The 21,514-nt window shown below is 42.0% G+C and overlaps 1 protein-coding gene and 1 long non-coding RNA gene across 2 annotated transcripts in view; both read right to left on the bottom strand.

The window, feature by feature from the left end:
- LOC147302723 (protein NLRC3-like) overlaps positions 1 to 21,514 on the bottom strand; it is a 100,899-nt gene that overhangs the window by 66,602 nt on the left and 12,783 nt on the right. The gene's annotated exons all lie outside the window — the stretch shown is intronic.
- On the bottom strand, positions 2,555 to 4,431 carry LOC147302724 (uncharacterized). Its single transcript, XR_015127348.1, has 3 exons — positions 4,174 to 4,431; positions 3,895 to 4,100; positions 2,555 to 3,815 (listed from the first exon to the last, which is right to left on the bottom strand). It is a non-coding gene; the product is annotated as an uncharacterized LOC147302724 (long non-coding RNA).

The raw sequence follows: 21,514 nt of genomic DNA, 5'->3' as shown, positions 1-21,514 counted from the left end.
AGCAGCTTCAGGTGGGTTTTGATGAAGGTTTTGCACTCTGAGCCTTCTTCATCACAAGATCCTGGAAGCACTGATCAATGTAATCTTGGAGAGCCTCTAAACTCTCCCCGTTGTTCTCCAGGGTGTTGGAGATGATTTAGACAAATATTGTTAGTTAGAAGACTATTGATAAGTGTATTTGGTAATACTGAAGCTTAAAGGAATTTGTTCAATTCTAAACTACCATTCACTTTAATTTTCCGCCAAAATCTCCGGCGTCTGACGTCAGTTACAACATGAGTCGCTTACCTCTGTCACTCTGAAGTCACATTGAGTTTTCCTCACTGACTGTTTTAGACAGGATTGTGGGAGCAACACAAAAAGCAGCTTCAGCTGGAAACACACAGTTTAGTGTCTTTGCTGCTCGCTTTAAGTCACAATAAACAGAAAACTCATTGTGTCTCATGTCAGAATCAAATCACTCATATACAGGAAAGGAAGAGGCAGAGCTTATTTCCTGCAGGGAGAGGTTAGCAGTCTGTGTCTTTCTCATTTCTGACTCCTAAAGAGCTGAAAAACACAGGCTGTTATTGGTTTGATTTGATTTGATTGATTTTTATTGATTAGCATTCAAATATCTCAGTGAAGACAGAACAAAGATCTACCACAAAGAAAGCATGAGACAAGGCTAATCAAAAGGTATTGGCTGAAGCATTTGCTTATTACGCCAACCCTTTTAACAAAAGATCTTTTTGCATGCAGCTCCTGTACACAGGGCTCGAAGCAAATAATAAAACAAAGCAAAAACAAAACAAACAAACAAACAAAAACAACTTTCCACCTTAGATAAGTAACGACATCAATATATATATTTTTCTAATACTCTATTTTTAAACATATTTTTAAACAAGGAAAATGAATTACACCTTTTTAAATCACTGTCATAACTATTCCACAGGTTAACTCCTCTAACAGAAACACATCTCTGCTTTATGTTTGTCCTTATTAGAAATCTGTTCCCCTTAAGTCATATTGACTCTCTCTGACTTTGAACAGCTTCTGAGTACTGGGGCAAAGCAAGTTATTTTGTGCTTTATACATTATCTGTGCCATTTTATATTCAACTAAATCATAAAATTGCAGGGTATTCAGATTAACAAACAAAATGTTAGTTGGTTCTATATAGTTTAATTGGTTTATAATTCTTATAGCTCTTTTTTGTAACTTGAAAATATGAAGAGTGTTTGTTTTATATGCATTACCCCATATCTCCAGACAGTAAGTCATATATGGAAGCAACAGAGTACAATAAAGTGTGTGTGTATAATGATTTTTTGTTCAGGACATGCTTTGTTTTATAGAGAATAGCAATGGTTTTTGACATTTTTGTTTTCACGTGGTTTATATGAGACTTCCAACTCAGCTTATCATCAATCATCACTCCAAGAAATTTATTTTCGTTCACTCTTTCAATTTCAATTCCATTAACCCTGATTTTAGATACATTTTTCATTTGTCTAGTGCCAAAAATAATCAATTTTGTTTTCTTTATATTTAACGATAACTTATTTACATCAAACCAGTTTTTTTAATATATTTAACTCCTTTTCCGCTGTAGTCAGAAGCTGTTCTAGGTTTTTACCTGAGCAGTACAGAGTGGTGTCATCAGCAAACAATACACATTTTAACAGTTTGGAAACACTACATATGTCATTTATATATAATATAAATAATTTAGGGCCCAGCACAGAGCCCTGAGGAACACCACAAGTTACCTTCAACTGCTTAGATTTTACATTATTGAATTCGACATATTGATATCTTTCATCCAGGTAACTTTTCATCCACTTGTATGCTATCCCTCTTATGCCATATCTCTCTAGTTTATTCATTAATATAGAATGATCAATTGTATCAAACGCCTTTTTTAAGTCTATAAAAACACCAACAATATATTCCTTATTATCTATAGCATTAGATATCCCTTCAACAAGTTCCATCACTGCCATCGAAGTGGACCTTTTCACTCTAAAGCCATATTAGTTATCACTTAGGAGATTATGCTTCTCAATATATTTATCAAGTCTATTAACAAATAACTTTTCTAAAATTTTTGAGAACTGTGGGAGTAGTGATATTGGCCTGTAATTGGTAAACTGACATCTCTCTCCGTTTTTATGGATTGGAATAACTTTTGCTATTTTCATTTGTGAGGGAAACACACCAGTTTGAAAGGACAGATTACAAATGTATGCGAAAGGTTGCACTATATATTCTATAATACTTTTAACTAATATCATGTCAATACCAAAACAGTCAGTGGACTTTTTATTTTTAAATGTCTTCACAATGTTAATTATTTCATTGGGGAATAAATCACGCCTGAGCTCTACCCACTTCGAGTCCAGAGAGTTTTATTCACACAGCGCTGGAAAGAGAAGCTGACCAGGGGTTACATTGGTGCCGTGAGCCGTCAATCGAGTGTTTGGACGGTGGACTCCTCTCAGCAACGTGGGCCAGTTTCAGTGCTGCACGTTTGTGATTCATTGTTGTTCTTTCTGACACATTTAAAAAAAAAAAAAAAAAAGGAGCATATATAGCATTTTTGTTCTATTCTAGTTGTTGTGATGGACATCACAGAGGAGGGATCGAGTACTCCTAATGTTGTTGGTAGGGGTAGGGGGTTGTTATGTTCCCCTTTGCGTTTGCGTTATGACACTCCTGTTAGTGGGCGTGGTTTTGTTAGGGGGGATAGTCAGGGGATCCCAGGGCCCCAGTCCAGTGAAGGGGTTGTTGTCCCCCCCCCCTAGCCCTGTGTCACACACGTCTCAGAACAACAGTTCACCTTCTCCTAACCCAGATACTATTGCCACGGAGATTGTGAGTCAGATGGGGGATGTGATCCAACTGGTTGGTCAGAGAGTAGCGCAGAGTATCTTAACCCAGCTCAGCCCGTCTGCTAGTACCCCCTTACCTGCACCCACGGCCACACCTTTCCATGCTGTGTCATCTACATCTGCTGTTGATGCTGCGCCGGTGCAGTTTGTGTCCCACAGGAAGCTTAAGGACCCACCATGCTTCAGAGGGGATGGTTCTGATCTCATTTCTGTGAGAGAGTGGGAGGATCTGATGAGAGCCTTTATAAAGCTGGGGAGTCTGAGACCTGAAGAACAGGCTGAGGAGATTCTTGTTCATTTGAGAGGCAAGGCTAAGGATGTGGTCCAGGTTGGCATTAGAAACAGTGTCGTAGATGTCACACGTGATCCTGAGGCTATTTTTGGAATCCTGAGGAGACACTTTGACTCTGCTCAGTGCTCACCTCTTCCACTGGCAGACTTCTACACCACTCTCCCAGAGAAAGGCGAAAGTGCATTCGATTACTGGCTTAGGCTGCACCGTGCTGTTGATCTTGCTGTTGAGCGCCTGAAGGAACGAGGACAGGCATTGGGTAGCCCCAGCACTGAGGTCACCCGAATGTTCATCAAAAACTGTCCCTCCCCTGAGCTTGCCATGATCTTTAGATCAAAGACAATTGATAAATGGACAGCCAATGAGGTCCAGGAAATCCTGTGTGAGTCCCACTCTGGAGGAACGTTGATGTCACGGCGACGGATGGCCGGTACTGAATAGGACTCAGGTGCAGAAACCCAGAGCGGAGACAGTAGATGATTTAACAGTTTATTACAGTTAAGTGCAAGGGGGAAAAAAAGGGAAACGTGGCAAAGACAGAAAATGACGAGACGTGGAGCCTTGGTGTGGCGTGCCCAGGGGAATGTGGCTAGGGCGAGGGAACGAGGCCTGAGAAGTGGAACGGAGCTGAGTGGGGAACAGTCACACTGAGGGGAGAGGATATAGGAGTTAGGCAGGTAGTGAAGGCAGCTCAGAAGTGGCCAGTATAAGAGCAGCAATTCTTACTTGCAGTTAGGGACCTGGAGTGTTTGAGAGGGGGATGATGAAGATCCAGGGGAGGCTGAGTGGCGTGGAAAGGCTGACCTGAGATCCGGGGCTCCAGATGGAGTGTGATGGCAGGAGGGCAGGCAGGTGAGGCACAGAGGGATTTCCAAAATGATCACTAGGTATCCCGAGTCCGGAGGTGGAGTGAGCCAGGGTGGGTACAGCAACTGTAGTACAAAAGAGTCTTTGTTAGTAAGATAAATCACAGCGAGAATTTGAAACACAAGACCTGTTACCAACATGGGTTGATGACGAACTGGCAGTGAGTGAACATCGATGTGTGGTTTAAATCCCTCTGGCTTGATAGCCTGCAATAGGCTCCAGGTGTGCAGGAGCTGGAGTTGGCCCTGCCCAGGGGCGGATCCCAGGTCAGTTCAGGAGCCTAATGGAAACTCCAGCCACCCACCGTAGACCATGACAGTTGAACTCAAGCAGCACGACAGCCGAGAGAGTTGCAGTGAATGCGCAGCAGATATCAACAGCGTTGCCTGTCCAGCCAACAGAGAAGCACATTCAGCCACAGTCGACAGATTCAGCTACTTTGGAGCGGCTCATAGGCATGCTTGAGAAGGTTCTGCTGCAAAGATCCTTTCAGCCTGGTTTGACCACGCGGCCTAACTCCAGACGTTCCAGGATTGAGGGCCTACATGATAAGCCCTGCTCCGTCTGTCATGATATGTCTCACACAGCTTTCATGCACTGCCGAGATCACAAACTCTGTTTTCTGTGCCACTCAAATGACCACACCAGGCGTGCCTGTCCTGGATCCTCGTCGTCTTCTGCCCCTCGACGGTCGGAAAACTAGTTGATCCACATTTGAGGGAGGAAAGTGTGGATCATCTGAGTGACTCTCCCACTTGCGACAGCGATGACCTGGGATCCATGTATGAATCTCTGTGCTCCACTTCGCCACCTGGTACGACAGTTGTCTTCCAAATGACGCAAAGAATTAAGAAATCTGACAATTTGTTTTATACGACTGTGGGGACTGTGGGCGGAGTTTCACTGAGAGCCATGATCGACAGTGGCTCTATGTCGTGCTCTATTAGTGAGGCTACTGCTACGCGGCTTTTACAGTCCTGCCCTGATCTGAAGCTCGAACCAGCTAATGACATTGTTGTTGTTGGTGCTGGGGGTCACCAGTTCCAACCTAAAGCAGTTTGTGATTTGGAAGTGACTCTTTATGGTTTCAAGCTGCTCATCCCCATGCTGGTTATTCCAGGCCAAAGTGACGACATGATTATTGGCAGTAACGCTATTAAGTCGTTGATTCATGTAATGAAGAATACGGATGAGTATTGGAGGCTTGTATCTATCTCAGGTGATGTCACCAATGATGACTGTAGACAGTTTTTATCCATGCTTTCCAATGTTGAGCGTTGGCGAGGAGGGGCGGTGCCTGATAAGATTGGCACAGTGAAGTTGAGACAGCGTGTTACGCTGGAACCCTTTCAGGAACACCTTGTGTGGGGTAAATTACCTCCCTCTTCACCTCTATCAGCAGGCTGCACTGTTATTGTTGAGCCTACACAGTCTAATACTGAAGCTTAAAGGAATTTGTTGAAAGGAAGAGGCGGAGCTTATTTCCTGCAGGGAGAGGTTAGCAGTCTGTGTCTTTCTCATTTCTGACTCCTAAAGAGCTGAAAAACACAGGCTGTTATTGGCTGGCTGACACTGGGATTAATGTCCTTGAAGCCAGCAGTCTTTAATGTCCAGGTTCAGAACGGGCAGGTGAAAAACAGTCCTTTATGTCCTCTGATGTTCAATAAACTGTCCTGATTACTGAGGGAGCAGAGAAAGTGTCTCCATCACTCACCACAGCTGGATGCTCTGAAATCCTGGAATCCAGCTGTGGAGAGGAGCGCCGGCGGCGTGGACGCAGTTTAGTAATCAGGGAACGGGAGGCAGGAGGGAAACACAGCTGGGACCAATTACACACACGAGACAGGAAACAGTAACACAGGACTGTCAAAGTAAAACAGGAAATATAACACAGAGTCCAAAGTAAGGAGACGTGGGACACAGTGAAGACACAGAAACAGAAACCAGAACTATAATCACAAAACAAACTCAGAAACATAAAGAGTGAATCAGCTGATTCAGTGTTTGTGACAAAAACATGGATCCTGGTTAATAACTTTTATTTGTTTGTTTCTGTATTATTTTGTGTATCGTTCTTATGAGCTGTTGTTTTGTCAGTGAAATATTATTTCATTGTTTTAAGCTTTTTGTTGACTTTGAAGTGCTTAAGTTGATATTTTTGAACATTTAATTTGTTCGATTATTGTCGAGTCGATAAAACTGTCAAACGCACAGCTGCTTCCAGCACGGCCGGAGGAGAGGTGGCCGAGCAGACGCACAACACACACAGCTCACAGGTTTGCATTTCTAGATATTGCAGATGTTGCAGAAATTGAGAGTAAAGAACTCAGAGATCCAGCGCTGTCTCCTGCCCCTTATTTATACACCACAACACAACGACAGGCGTAACTCACACAAACGGGTAACATGAGGCTCAGATGCTTTGGACATGTTCACATGTCTTTTACAATAATTGATTACACAGCGGTGAAGAGTAGACTTTATCAAAGTAGATGTCTTTCTGAAAGCACTGTAACTAAGTTTAAGAATATAATCCACCCACTGTTATCATCTCCAATGCCCTGTACCAACACAGAGCAAAGCAGCTATCTGAACGCTACCCCAACAGAGGTCGATTATCTTGTTAATAATTTCACCTCCTCACTACGTACGACTCTGGATACTGTAGCTCCTGTGAAAACTAAGGCCTCAAATCAGAAGTACCTGACTCCGTGGTATAATTCTGAAACACGTACCCTAAAGCAGATGACTCGTAATCTGGAGAGGAAATGGCGTGTCACAAATTTAGAGGATCATCATTTAGCCTGGAGAAATAGTTTGCTGCTTTATAAGAAAGCCCTCCGCAAAGCCAGAACATCTTACTATTCATCACTGATTGAAGAAAATAAGAACAACCCTAGGTTTCTCTTCAGCACTGTAGCCAGGCTGACAAAAAGTCAGAGCTCTTTTGAGCCAACCATCCCTTTAACGTTAACTAGTAATGACTTCATGAACTTCTTCACAAATAAAATTTTTATCATTAGAGAAAAAATTACCAGTAATCATCCCACAGATGTAATATTATCTACAGCTACTCTTAGTACCATTGATATTAAGTTAGACTCTTTTTCTCCAATTGATCTTTCTGAGTTAACTTCAATAATTACTTCCTCCAAACCATCAACGTGTCTTTTAGACCCCATTCCTACAAAACTGCTCAAAGAAGTCCTGCCATTAATTAATTCTTCGATCTTAAATATGATCAACCTATCTCTAATAATCGGCTATGTACCACAGGCCTTCAAGCTGGCTGTAGTTAAACCTTTACTCAAAAAGCCATCTCTAGACCCAGCAGTCTTAGCTAATTATAGGCCAATCTCCAACCTTCCTTTCATATCAAAAATCCTTGAAAGAGTAGTTGTCAAACAGCTAACAGATCATCTGCAGAGGAATGGTTTATTTGAAGAGTTTCAGTCAGGTTTCAGAGCTCAGCACAGCACAGAAACAGCTTTAGTGAAGGTTACAAATGATCTTCTTATGGCCTCTGACAGTGGACTCATCTCTGTGCTTGTCCTGCTAGACCTCAGTGCAGCGTTCGATACTGTTGATCATAATATCCTATTAGAGCGATTAGAACATGCTGTAGGTATTACAAGTACTGCGCTGCAGTGGTTTGTATCATATCTATCTAATAGACTCCAATTCGTGCATGTAAATGGAGAGTCCTCTTCACACACTGAGGTTAATTATGGAGTTCCACAGGGTTCAGTGCTAGGACCAATTCTGTTTACATTATACATGCTTCCCTTAGGCAGTATCATTAGAAGACATAGCATACATTTTCACTGCTATGCAGATGACACCCAGCTCTATCTGTCCATGAAGCCAGATAACACACACCAATTAGTTAAACTGCAGGAATGTCTTAAAGACATAAAGACCTGGATGGCCGCTAACTTTCTGCTTCTTAATTCAGATAAAACTGAGGTTATTGTACTCGGCCCTGAAAATCTTAGAAATATGGTATCTAAGCAGATTCTTACTCTGGATGGCATTACCTTGGCCTCCAGTAACGCGGTGAGGAACCTTGGAGTCATTTTTGACCAGGACATGTCCTTCAACGCACATATTAAACAAATATGTAAGACTGCTTTCTTCCATTTGCGCAACATCTCTAAAATTAGAAATATCCTGTCTCAGAGTGACGCTGAAAAACTAGTTCATGCATTTATTACTTCCAGGCTGGACTACTGTAATTCATTATTATCAGGATGTCCAAAAAACTCACTGAAAAGCCTTCAGCTAATCCAAAATGCTGCAGCAAGAGTCCTGACAGGGACTAGAAAGAGAGAGCATATTTCTCCTGTTTTGGCTTCCCTTCATTGGCTTCCTGTTAAATCCAGAATTGAATTCAAAATCCTGCTCCTCACATACAAGGTCTTAAATAATCAGGCCCCATCTTATCTTAATGACCTTGTAGTACCATATCACCCTATTAGAGCGCTCCGCTCTCGCTCTGCAGGCCTACTTGTTGTTCCTAGAGTATTTAAAAGTAGAATGGGAGGGAGAGCCTTCAGTTTTCAGGCCCCTCTTCTGTGGAACCAGCTTCCAGTTTGGATTCGGGAGACAGACACTATCTCTACTTTTAAGATTAGGCTTAAAACTTTCCTTTTTTCTAAAGCATATAGTTAGGGCTGGACCAGGTGACCCTGAATCCTCCCTTTGTTATGCTGCAATAGATGTAGGCTGCCGGGGGATTCCCATGATGCATTGAGTTTTTCCTTTCCAGTCACCTTTCTCACTCACTATGTATTAATAGACCTCTCTGCATTGAATCATATCTGTTATTAACCTCTGTCTCTCTTCCACAGCATGTCTTTATCCTGTCTTCCTTCTCTCACCCCAACCGGTCGCAGCAGATGGCCGCCCCTCCCTGAGCCTGGTTCTGCCGGAGGTTTCTTCCTGTTAAAAGGGAGTTTTTCCTTCCCACTGTCGCCAAAGTGCTTGCTCATAGGGGGTCATATGATTGTTGGGTTTTTCTCTGTATCTATGAAGCGCCTTGAGGCGACTTTTGTTGTGATTTGGCGCTATATAAATAAAATTGAATTGAATTGAATTGACAGGTTGCTTCTCCCCAAGACAAGAACTAACAGACTTAAAAACTCCTTTGTCCCACACGCCATCAGACTGTTTAACTCCTCTCTGGAGGGGAGAGGGAGGGGAAACAGGAGGACAAAGGAGGGGGGAACAACTAAGCTGTAGTGCCTCTTCACCTGTGCAATACTTTTGTAAATAGTCAATGGTGCAATAGACCTCAATACTTGAAATGTGCAATTCACTTGTATTTTTATTTTTATTCCTATTTATTCTATTTATCCCCTTCGTAAATTTTATTTATATTTGTCACTGTATTTATATGTATTTATATACACTGTATTTTTATGTGTGTGTGTGTGTATATATATAATATTCTGTAACTGTAACTTCTGTCGGTGCTGTGCTTTTGGAAACCGAATTTCCCAGAGGAACCCACCCGAGGGATTAATAAAGTTCTATCTTATCTTATCTTATCTTATCTTATCTTATCTTATATACTGGACACAGAATGATGAAGATGGAGCTGCAGGAAGGAGGAAAAGAGGAAAAACACAGGAAAGATTCACAGATGTGGTGAAAAAGGACACGACAGCTTCTGTTTGTTAGTTTGGTTTTTCTTTATTTGGTAAAGATTCAGAAATAAAGAGAAGATCACATGTTTGAATATTATATTAACGTTCTGTAATTACAACAAGTTGTAAAATCTTTCCAGAGTGAGACAGAGACTGTGCAGAGACTGTAGAAGGACAGAGCAGCAGCAGAGCAGTCCAGATACACTGATGATCCTCTGTCAGATCCAGAGGGACACACAGGGCTGATGCTGGACTCTACATTGTGTCTGACAGTGGAGCTGTTCTCAGAGCAGTTCACTCTGCAGCACTGACAGTCATCTGCACTTCATTCCTCTGTCAGTCACTGCTGGATGAAGCTCTCCTCTCCACCTCCCAGTAACATGGCCCAGTCAGAGCGTCTCTACACACAAGCTGCTGCTGCTTCAACCTCTCTGGATCATCAGGACACAGCTGCTCCTCTCTCAGCACACACACCGTCCTGTTTACCATCATCACCTCCACCTGCAGAGAGAAGGAGGAAGAGCAGAGGAGATAAACGAGTGTTTCCAGAGACTCTTCATCAGCTGTCAGTCAGTGATGCAGCACATCCAGTATAAAGAGCAGCAGGGACGTCAGTGCTGGGACTGTACTAGGACTCATTGTTGCTTCACTTTTTCTAATCTTTGGATTTTTATTGAAGTTGCTGAAAATGTTTTTCCCTCCTAGTTTGAGTTTGGACTTTCATTCATTAGAAGAACCTTGGTGTGTCCACTCTGAGCTCTGTAGGAACCCCAACAACAAGCCCAACAATCCAGATGGACGGTTCCAGCTGTTAACTGGAGGAATTCCATCCAAACATCTGCTCTCACTAAATTCTTCCTCACCTACAGACTGTGTTCTTCACTGCTTTAAACTTGGAAATCAATGCAGTCATTGGTCTGCGTGCTGCTTTGTTCAGAGAGCTGATTGGCTGTTGACAGTGTTTGATCAGAGCGTGTCAGCCGTTACTATGGTGACCATAAAGGTGAGAAACAGGAAGTGTTTGTGTCCAATCCTGAAGCCTGTCACCGTTCTCCTCTCACAGCTTCACTGAGAAGCTGGAGCTTTACAGGAAACACTGGATCTTTGTTTCATACTGACTGTGTTTAGTACAATACTGCTGACAGCACCACCCACTCACTCCATCACTCTACTGACCCCAGAGTCTCCAGTCTGTAGTCTGGACTCTGCTGAAGATCAGACAGCTGCTTCACATCTGGATCCTTCAGGTTGTTTCCCCACAGGTCCAGCACTCTCAGATGGGACGGGTTGGACTTCAGTGCTGCTGCCAGATAATCACAGCTGATCTTTGACAAACCACAGCCCCACAATCTGTATAAAGAATGAAAGATGTAAGTTTATTAGACAAAGTGCTTGAAATCATTCAGTGTTTCATCATCTGTTCAGAGCTGAAGAAGGTTCAGAATGTAGAAGTTTAGAAAATGGAAACTCCAAACAGCTGAAGCCAACAGGAAGCAGCTTCAAACAGGAAACTGTGCAGAGTTTCAGACTATATGTCCTGATGCAGCCAGTTGGATTTTGGAGATTTGAATCTCTGTTCTGTGACTAAGTCCTTGAATCATTTCTTCCAGTTGGTCCAACAAGACAGACTAAGTATTGGACATGTGTTGTGGCTCCATCAGGGGAGCTTCTAAATGTGATGTGATGGCCCCTCTGGGTCTGTCAGGTCACAGCACTGAAGAGAGCTCAAACTGGGCACACAGCTGTTCCAGTCTGGACCAAAGACTCTATACTGGGACTGAGGGACTGCTTTGACTGCACCCACTGGGACTTTTGAAAGGCTCATGTTCTCACTTAGATCATCGATTTCTACTGACATTTCTTTCTGGGAAAAATGGGGATTACTTTGCAAACAGGAAGTATTTTCCCCAATAAGCAGCCCTGGATTAGTAAATCACTCCAACATGTTCTCAGGCAGAAGAAGCTGTCTTGTTATGAGGGAGAGAAGAAAAAGATTGAGGCACAGAAACCTGTTGAAAGAGAGATAAAGCAGCTAAAATCAGGTGTAAAAGTAAAGCAGAGGATGAGCTGAATAAAGGACACTCAAGGCTGGCTTGGAAAGGAATGAAGTCCATGGTGGGGATGCAGAACAAGGAGCAAAGATGAATGTGATGCTGAATCAGCAGAAGACTTGGACTCATTTGATTCCAGCTTTGATATCATTGATTTCAATGAAGAGCTTTGTGATTGTAGCAAAGGGCTGGTAGCTCTGAGAGTCCCACTGATGAGGTGTTTGTGTGGAAATCTCTTAGTGTGACCAAAGAGAGAAAAAGCCCTGGTCCTGATGCTGTGGGAGGGAAATGATTGAAGTGTGCTGTGAGGAACTGACTGGGAGATTTTCACACATTTTCCAGTCCTCCTTGGAACAACAGGAAGTTCCCAGCATATGGAAACAAAGGTTAAGTGTCCTATGGCACTCAGTGATGATGGTGCGGTGGCCCCACCACCTCCACCTCTTTGTAAAGGAACTAACTGTAATCTGAATCAGAATCAGAATCAGAATCAGAATACTTTATTGATCCCTGGGGCTTCAAATGGAACTAAGACTTCCTCCACTAGGTGGCAGTGTCTGATGAGAAAGTGTTAGTGGAGCTGGCCTGGAGTCAGAAACAGGAAGATGCAGGATTTGGGCTGAAATGGGCAAAAGTGGTTAGCACTAGTGCCTTAGAGCAAGAAGGTTGTAGGTTGAAGCTTGTTGGTCAGCTGGGCCTTTCTGTGGAGGTTGGATGTTCTCCCACAGTCCAATGAAATGCTGCTTAGGTTCATTGGTGCTTCTACATTGGCTGTAGGTGTGGATGTGAGGGAGTGCTTCTCTGTCGCTCTCTGTTGGCCCTGTGATGGACTGCTCACCTGTGCAGGTGGACCACGCCTCTTGCCCTATGACAGCTAGGGCACAGGCTGCAGCCCTGTGAGCCTAAGCTGAATAAACAGTTAGCAAAAATGATCCATAGATGGCCTGAAATCCCCCAGTTAGCAGTTTGGTAGATAGCTATGACATGCTAATCCCATCCAGCAGCTGTATTCTACCTGTAAGCTGATCCCTGCTGAGCCAAAGCACTTTTTCATATACAAATTACAACCTTTAATAGAAACCTATTGGTCAGCATCTTATTAGCCTGCTGTTAGCTTCATTCCACAGAAAACTGAGAGAAACTAACAGAGTTGATAAAGAATAAAGAGAAATGTGCTGATTTAAAGCCTTTGAAGTGCTTCAGATGATCTCTGTCCACTTCTGTCCACTCATTCATTCATGTAAGCTTTCTAATGCAGCTTTGATCTTCACAGTCTGCTTGATGAAACTCATTCTAACCCTGAATGTCAGAGTGTTCCTCCTTCTCTTTCCCATCATTCATGCTGGCAGTGGAGGAGATTTGGATGTTGGACTGTGTTTTGGATGATGTGTGTATGTTTGTGTTGGACTGCTGTCTGTAAAGCAAACGCACATTTTGCTTTGGATTTCAGTGTCAGACAGACTTTAAGGTGCAATGAAGAGTTTGAGAGTTTCACAGTGAATTTTCCAGTGGAGGATTTTTCTTCTTCTTTGAAGGTTTGAAATGTGAACATTGTTCTGCTGCAGTCAATGGACTAAACCAGAGAAGAAGAAAACAGACTTTACCATGAAGATCCTCAGTGTGGATCAGTATAATATCAGCCTGATGTCTGCAGTTTAGTGTCAGCACAACTTTCACATCATATTCATCTCAGCACAACTAAAACATGCTGACTGACCTCAGAGTTTCAAGTTTACATCCTGGACTCTCCAGGAAACCACACAGATGCTTCACTCCTGAATCCTGCAGGTTGTTGTTGTCGCTCAGCACCAGCTCTCTCAGATGGGAGGGGTTGGACTTCAGTGCTGCTGCCAGATAATCACAGCTGATCTCTGACAAATCACAGTTCCACAATCTGTATAAAGAATGAAAGATGTAAGTTTATTAGACAAAGTGCTTGAAATCATTCAGTGTTTCATCATCTGTTCAGAGCTGAAGAAGGTTCAGAATGTAGAAGTTTAGAAAATGGAAACTCCAAACAGCTGAAGCCAACAGGAAGCAGCTTCAAACAAACACAACAAGAGAAAAAACTCTGAATGTTTCACATTAAAGTCGTACATTTCTCATAAAAACAGGACAAAGACTTGAAAAAGTCGTGTTTTTCCTTCCAGGAACCACATGGCTTCACTTTTAAAGGTGAAGTGTGACAGAAATGGACATATTTGAAGTCCAACACCTTTTTCCAGTCACATTATTAAAGCAGACAAACTACAAGCTCATTTTCATTCCAACAAGTCATCTTCTGACCTGGACTAACAACACTGGTCTCTATGTGCAGCTGGCTGTGAGACCAGTGCTCAGGGAGCGTCTACAAAGTGCAACACTGAAAGAACATCACACACTCATTTGCTTCCAGCACTTTCACACAAACATGTACTGTCATTATTGTCACCAAACTCTGTGGATCCTTTATTGCAAATTCAAATGGGATCAAATGGTCAGACAAAAGAGGGTTATGAGGAAATATGATGAAATGTTGTGTATTAGCAGCAAGTTATTGAATCATTTTCCTCAGAAACCAAACAAAATGATTGACAAACATGTTTTTACAAACTCAGTGTTGGACTTGGATCAGCAGGATAAGCTGATGTTTAAAGGCATTTGAGTCTCGCTGTATGAGAGTCCAGTTATTACTCAATATTTATGGATGATGTTCTTTCAGTGTTGCACTTTGTAGACGCTCCCTGAGCCTCACAGCCAGCTGCACATGGACCAGCTGACATTACCCAGCATTAGAGGCGGCTGTAAAAAATTCATGTTCCCATTTAAATGGTTTTAATTTGAATAAAACGATGTTGATTCATTCAATCCTGAATCGATGTTTAATATAAATGTATTTTGCCAGAATCTCAGGTTAAAGCTCACAAACTATTTCAACAAGCAGCAAACAGCTAAAACAGTAAATGAGAGCAGCTAAACACACAAAGATGGAAACACAGAGCGTGGATCGTTCACTCGACGGCACGTACACGGACACGCCGTCGGGGCTGAAAGTGGACAGCTCACAGATCCTGAAGCTGCAGGTTTCATCTGTCTCCAACCAAAACTGAGTGAAGCAGCAGCAAAAGAAGATCCAAACTCTGCTTCACGTTTGATCAATATGCTCATGAATTCTCTCTGACTTTGGCTGTTCCTGCCTGCACAGCTCTCTCTCTCTCAGTGTACTCCAAGAACAGCTTCAAACATCTGTTTCTGCATCATTCACTGTTTATTAGCCACCAGTCTGCTGTTGTGTTCAGTGCTGTCGGCCTCTGACAGTAAAGCCTCATTTCTGCTGTTCCATGGAAACTTTTTAAAATGATGACAGATTACAAACTCTCAGCTGTGTCTGTAATCAAACCTCTGTAACTTTGCTTCACTTCAGCAGCATCAGCTCATGTTCACATGTTGCTTCATGGTTTGCTTCAGTTTTTGATCGACTGCAGAATATTTTGAAGGTTATCTGCTATAAAAAGCCAGAAGAGGAAAATCTGCTTCATGTGTTTCTGTTTGATCCTCAGTGACTTTGACACAAAGGCCTCTGCTGTGATGATCACACCTCTGATCAAGTCTCACAGTGTCACAACTGATAAATGATCAGAGTTAGAATATTTCTGACTGTCTGCTGTGTGCCGTGACCTTTGACCTGCTAAAGACAGTCAGCTGTGGATTATTCATTGTTGTGTGTGATACTTAGAACTGTGAGGAAGAAGCTACACAGTTAATCAGGGTCCCCTCTCTCTGAGTCAGGAAAGGTGGGCAGGCCGCGTGTGGGCCGCGGGCCATACGTTGAGTATCACTGTTTGAAATGTGAACATTGTTCTGCTGCAGTCAATGGACTAAACCAGAGAAGAAGAAAACAGACTTTACCATGAAGATCCTCAGTGTGGATCAGTATAATATCAGCCTGATGTTTGCAGTTTAGTGTCAGCACAACTTTCACATCATATTCATCTCAGCACAACTAAAACATGCTGACTGACCTCAGAGTTTCAAGTTTACATCCTGGACTCTCCAGGAAACCACACAGATGCTTCACTCCTGAATCCTGCAGGTTGTTGTTGTCGCTCAGCACCAGCTCTCTCAGATGGGAGGGGTTGGACTTCAGTGCTGCTGCCAGATAATCACAGCTGATCTCTGACAAATCACAGTTCCACAATCTGTATAAAGAATGAAAGATGTAAGTTTATTAGACAAAGTGCTTGAAATCATTCAGTGTTTCATCATCTGTTCAGAGCTGAAGAAGGTTCAGAATGTAGAAGTTTAGAAAATGGAAACTCCAAACAGCTGAAGCCAACAGGAAGCAGCTTCAAACAAACACAACAAGAGAAAAAACTCTGAATGTTTCACATTAAAGTCGTACATTTCTCATAAAAACAGGACAAAGACTTGAAAAAGTCGTGTTTTTCCTTCCAGGAACCACATGGCTTCACTTTTAAAGGTGAAGTGTGACAGAAATGGACAGCTGGAATCAAATGAGTCCAAGTCTTCTGCTGATTCAGCATCACATTCATCTTTGCTCCTTGTTCTGCATCCCCACCATAAATATAAAGAGGCAAAACTCACATTTTCCAAAATCCTCTTTAAGCTTCGACAATAAAGGAAGATAGTTTTCTACAAGTCTTTGTGGTTTTCTTGTCACCCAGATGCCCGAGTACTTAAACTTCTTATAGCTGGGTTTAAAAGGGGCTAAAATACACAAAACTCCCCAGTTGTCGTACAGATAGACTTTGCCTCGTTCTTCCCAAAATTCAGTTTATATCCAGAAATTGTCCCAAATTCCTTAAGTATGCATTAAGGTGACCTTGAGGCTCTTAAAGGCGCCTATAAATAAAACGTATTATTATTATTATTGTAAGTCTATCCAAAAGTTTGCGGAGGCTGTTCGATGGGTTGGAAATAAATAAAATCATGTCGTCGGCATAAAGAGAGACTTCATGTTCGATACCCCTCGATGTTTTCCCTCAACACCAACACATTGTCTCAGAGCAACAGCTAGCGGTTCAATGGCAAAAAGGAGACAGAGGGCATCCCTGTCCTGGGGGGCAGATTATTGTTAGTCTGGACGGCTGTTAGAGGGGAGCAATACAATACTTTTATCCAAGATACAAAATTAAAGACACATTTTTTAAGCGTATAAAAAAAAATCCCATCTCACCCGATCCAAAGCCTTTTCTGCGTCAAGCCAAATGACAGTTTCCAATGTATCACCTTTAACATGGGTATAAATGATATTTAATAGAGCTCTAATGTTAAAAAAAGAGTGCCTAATAAAGCCCGTCTGGTGAAATAATGGAGGACAAATACTTGTGTAAGCGACGGGCCAACACTTGAGCCAGGATCTTGGTGTCTGTGTTGAACAAAGATATTAAACGACATGAACGACAATCTAAATGGTCTTTTTCCTGTTTTACAATTAAACACATCACTGCTTGATGCATTGTTGGAGGCAACGACTGTGAGAGGAAGGATTCTTCAAAAGTTGATTTTAACAGTGAATTCAGTCGGTCAGAAAACTTTATGAAAAAATCAGATGGATACCCGTCGGGGCAGCAGATTTTCCAGACTGCATGCTCCGTACGGCCGTTTCAATTTCAACATTAGAGACAGGTTCCTCCAGACTAGCGATCGCATCTTCTCCCAAGGAGGGAATATCAAACACCTTATTGAAATCATTGTGGATCTCAAGGATAGTTTGGTTGTCTGTAGACCTTATTCCCTGGTCATTGTAGATCTCAAGGATAGTTGGTTAGCTGTTCTTAGTCGTAGCTGGTGAGCTGATAACTCGCCTGATTTTTCTCCATGTTCATAAGCGTAGCTGCAACTTTGACTCAGCCTGTTTTGTAGATATGAGATTGTATTCAGTTTGTCATTGTAACCGCTGTGTATATAATACAGGCTCAGGAGAGTGGCTGTACACAGCATGTAGTTTAGTGTCACGGTCACAGTGGCTGACCGTATGGAGAGTGTGTGGAGGACTCAGGCGCAGACACTGGCGCAGACATGGAACTGAGTTTTGAACGAAAAGCGAGCCTTTATTTCGGCTGAAGACATCAAACAAGGCAGAATCACAGTGAAGAGAACTAAACTGGGGAACTAATACTATAATAAATCATGAAGACACGGAAAGCTATGGCTAAGAATACAAAAGACTGGGCATGAAAATATGGAGGGTGGGAACACAGATGACGCGACACAGAGACTAAATACACATGAGGGATGATCAAGTTCCAAACATTAAAACTGTCAAACCTGCAGGGGGGATTGACTGTTCCAAACCTGAAATATTATTTCTGGGCAGCTCAGATGAGACCCCTGACTGTATGGGTGCGGGATTTGTCTGAAACTCAGTGGCTAAACATTGAGAAGACAATGTGCGAAAGATCATTGGAATCCCTGCTTTGTTCTAACATTTCAATTAAAAATGTGCATATGGGGGAACGGACGAGGGTCACACTAAAGATTTGGCGTAGAATCAAACAATCATTTGGTCTTCCAAAAGAAATTTCAATGTTATCAAGCCTCTCCTCCCTGCAGGGTTTTTCTCCTATTGTGGAAGACTCTGGCTTCAGAGCATGGTCACATAGCGGGCTTCATAAACTTTGTCATGTTGTGAGGAATGGGCACCTGAGCTCATTTGAACAGTTGAGGTCAGTTTCGGCTTCCTTCTTCTGACTTTTTTAGATTTCTGCAGCTAAGAAGCTTTTTGACAAAACATAAAGAATGGAGGCAAGTTTTGGAGCCCTCACCCATTGAGGAAATATTTCTAAAAACATTTCAAAGTAATTCCTCCCCAAAATTAATCAGTCATTTTTATAACGCATTTATGAGTTTCAATACAAATGCAACTTTGGATATTAAGGCAAGGTGGGAAGCTGAGACTGGCACTCAAATCTCAGAGGACACCTGGGAAGAGGTGTTCGGTGAAGCCCATCTGGTGACTAATTCTGGGCTGTGGAGAGAATTTAAATGGAAGGTGGTCATGAGATATTTTAGAACCCCAGAGATAATTGCCAAAATGAAGCCTACAAATCCTGACACCTGCTGGCGAAATTGTGGTACTTCTTTAGGAACCCACTCACATATATTCTGGTCATGCCCAAAAATCTGCTCACTTTGGAATGACATATTTAAAGTTCTCAGTACAGTTTTCCAACAACCATTAACAAAAGACCAACAGTTAGCCATTTTAGGAGTCTTACCAAAGGGTTTTGCGGGAAACAATAAAAAGTATCTCTTAAGAATCTTACAGCAGCACTAAAGTGTATCACTATTAAATGGCTGAATCTTGACCCACCTTCATATAATATGTGGATTGATAAAGCAAGAGAAATTTACCAGATGGAGGAAATAACATCTGCTCTGCGGATTCAGAGAGAATTGTTTACTGAGCGTTGGCGACCCATACATGCTTTACTGTTTCAATAATTTAGCATAGGTCTGTTTCGTTTTGTCCATTTACGGCTAAGTTTGTCACATGTTATTTAATATTACATAAAGTTTTTGTTTTCTTTTTGTTTTTGTTTTTGTTGTTGTCTGTTTGTTTGTTTGTTTGGGTTTTGTTTTGCTTGGGTTTTGTTTTGTGCTTCCTAATTGCAGTTCTTATTTTAATCTACATTTCTGCATTGCAGTTCCTGTAACTGTCCTACTTGTGAACATTGACAAGTACAAGTTGCAATGTTGTAAATTATAATAAAAATTGAGTATAAAAAAAGAACATTAAAGTCGTACATTTCTCATAAAAACAGGACAAAGACTTGAAAAAGTCGTGTTTTTCCTTCCAGGAACCACATGGCTTCACTTTTAAAGGTGAAGTGTGACAGAAATGGACATATTTGAAGTCCAACACCTTTTTCCAGTCACATTATTAAAGCAGACAAACTACAAGCTCATTTTCATTCCAACAAGTCATCTTCTGACCTGGACTAACAACACTGGTCTCTATGTGCAGCTGGCTGTGAGACCAGTGCTCAGGGAGCATCTACAAAGTGCAACACTGAAAGAACATCACACACTCATTTGCTTCCAGCACTTTCACACAAACATCTACTGTCATTATTGTCACCAAACTCTGTGGATCCTTTATTGCAAATTCAAATGGGATCAAATGGTCAGACAAAAGAGGGTTATGAGGAAATATGATGAAATGTTGTGTATTAGCAGCAACTTATTGAATCTTTTTCCTCAGAAACCAAACAAAATGATTGACAAACATGTTTTTACAAACTCAGTGTTGGACTTGGATCAGCAGGATAAGCTGATGTTTAAAGGCATTTGAGTCTCGCTGTATGAGAGTCCAGTTATTACTCAATATTTATGGATGATGTTCTTTCAGTGTTGCACTTTGTAGACGCTCCCTGAGCCTCACAGCCAGCTGCACATGGACCAGCTGACATTACCCAGCATTAGAGGCAGCTGTAAAAAATTCATGTTCCCATTTAAATGGTTTTAATTTGAATAAAACGATGTTGATTCATTCAATCCTGAATCGATGTTTAATATAAATGTATTTTGCCAGAATCTCAGGTTAAAGCTCACAAACTATTTCAACAAGCAGCAAACAGCTAAAACAGTAAATGAGAGCAGCTAAACACACAAAGATGGAAACACAGAGCGTGGATCGTTCACTCCACGGCACGTACACGGACATGCCGTCGGGCTGAAAGTGGACAGCTCACAGATCCTGAAGCTGCAGGTTTCATCTGTCTCCAACCAAAACTGAGTGAAGCAGCAGCAAAAGAAGATCCAAACTCTGCTTCACGTTTGATAAATATGCTCATGAATTCTCTCTGACTTTGGCTGTTCCTGCCTGCACAGCTCTCTCTCTCTCAGTGTACTCCAAGAACAGCTTCAAACATCTGTTTCTGCATCATTCACTGTTTATTAGCCACCAGTCTGCTGTTGCGTAATAATGAAAGAAGTCGATGCTTCAGTGCGTTGAATTGTGTTACACAAAGAAAAGCAAAGTTTTCACGTTGTTCAGGCAGAATCGAGCGTTGAAGAATGAATTCACACGTCAATAAACATTTTCAAGCAGGACAATGAAAGCAGGAAATACCCCAAACTGCCATTTCTCATTCTACAACTTCAACAACTGCACATGAATTATACTTCATACACAGACCCACAGTCTCTGATTGCTCTGAAATCTCACTGACAGCCAATAGAAATAAAGAAAAGTCAAGACTGACAGTCTCTGTGGGGTTAGGCAGTGAACTGCTCACGCTGCGTTCAAGTGCATCACAAACTATTGGAATTGGATCCAACTTTGTGAAGCAGATTTCTTCTCAGCTGCTGTTTTGAACATTTCCTCATGAACTGTATTAAACTCTGTAAATGAACTGAGAACTGTTTCTACATTTGAAACTATGGATTCATTTTCCCGTTCACTTCTGTACCTTAGTGTATAAATGAATGTTAGACTGGGCTCCATGGAAACACTTGGACTGGTCTCAGCTGCCTTCTTTCTGTAGTCCTTTCTCTTCTCCAGCTTCTGTTTGAAATCCTCTCACAGAGCCTGAAACCTGCTTTGCTGTCATGTTTGGGCCTGTGTTCCTCTGCTTTAACACAAACCTCACCACAGCAGCTGTGTGGGTCGTCTCTGTAGCAGCCCGATCAGCTTCTGATACATGAACATCATCACAGCTCCTAACTTCACCTTTATTAGCTTTGACATTCATGTCTTTCTTTTCTCTGTCTGTTTCCACACAAGCTCAAAGTCTCTGCAGCCTGAAATATAGAAAAACAACAACAGCTGCAGTC

This window comes from Aulonocara sp. 'chitande type north' Nkhata Bay, linkage group LG23 (assembly GCF_057382095.1).
Source record: "Aulonocara sp. 'chitande type north' Nkhata Bay isolate Kocher_YH1m ecotype deep benthic linkage group LG23, A_spYH_male_GT1.1, whole genome shotgun sequence".
NCBI classification, from domain to species: domain Eukaryota; kingdom Metazoa; phylum Chordata; class Actinopteri; order Cichliformes; family Cichlidae; genus Aulonocara; species Aulonocara sp. 'chitande type north' Nkhata Bay.
This window is presented reverse-complemented; position numbering and strand designations above follow the sequence as displayed.